Consider the following 970-nt stretch of genomic DNA (forward strand, 5'->3'; position numbering starts at 1 on the left):
CCCAAAAGATGTACGAAAACCTCTCACACGAGTTTGGCAGCTATCATTTCCAAAGCCAAACACTGAAACCTTGAAGTACCAAGTTTCATAAAGCCGGACCCCCCAACACACACACACACACAGAGATAGAGAGAGAAAAGGCTAATAAAAAAGCGTGTTCATAGAAAAGAGCTGAAAAGAAGTCCAATGAAAACAGTGCGTCAATTATGCAAACAAACACTGATTTCAGTATAATAAATAGCATAACCCCATTCATTCATTTATTCATTCAATTCATTCATTCAACCCTAGTCAGAATTTGCAGAAGAAAAAACAACAGAGAAACCAAACTTCAAAAGTGGGAAGAGAAAGATACCCATTTCTGATCCTGTGCTACTTTTGGCACCCTTCCATCTTCCATTTGAACTTTTCACTAAAAAAAAATACACACTTTTATTCAATTTTGAGCTCCTTTATTTTTTCGCTCCACCCAAAACAAGCCTACTATTCTATTTTCACTGCACCATGAAATAGAGAGAGAAAACGAAAAAGATAAATTTACTTAAAGGTGGAAACTTTTTAGAGGGTTCGTCTAAAAAAGGTTGGAATTCTTTTTTATATATTTTTTTTTAAAAAGAGTTGGAGAGAGAAAAGCAAAAAGCGTGGCAGAATATAATACAGCTATGAAGGCAGTGTAATGTGATTGAACTTTGAAGGGAGAGAATGAGTTGCAAGAGTAGTAAGGACTAAGAAGAGAAAGAGTTAATTGGAAAAGAGCGTGTTGATTTATATACCCCACCCTTTCATCAAAATGAGAGCTTTTGATGATTAACCACCGCCACTGCTTCCATTAAATATATTAATTAATTAAAGACCTGCCCCTTAAGTTCCTCCTCCTCAACTTTAAGAATTATCCAACAATTCTCAATTATTAATTTTACGTAAAGTTAACTGAATTTGAATTTTCACTATTTAAATAATAACTTTTTGA

At 34.1% G+C, this 970-nt stretch overlaps 1 protein-coding gene across 1 annotated transcript in view; it reads right to left on the reverse strand.

Moving 5' to 3' along the window:
• The window catches only part of LOC107491240 (transcription factor bHLH49), a 4,608-nt gene extending 3,884 nt beyond the window's left edge, over positions 1-724 (reverse strand). Inside the window, exon 1 of the mRNA XM_016112043.3 lies at positions 356-724. The gene's annotated coding sequence lies outside the window, so the exon portion shown is untranslated. The remainder of the gene's footprint in view (positions 1-355) is intronic.
• Between the last annotated feature and the right edge of the window lie 246 nt (positions 725-970).

Source organism: Arachis duranensis, chromosome 5 (assembly GCF_000817695.3).
Source record: "Arachis duranensis cultivar V14167 chromosome 5, aradu.V14167.gnm2.J7QH, whole genome shotgun sequence".
NCBI lineage: Eukaryota > Viridiplantae > Streptophyta > Magnoliopsida > Fabales > Fabaceae > Arachis > Arachis duranensis.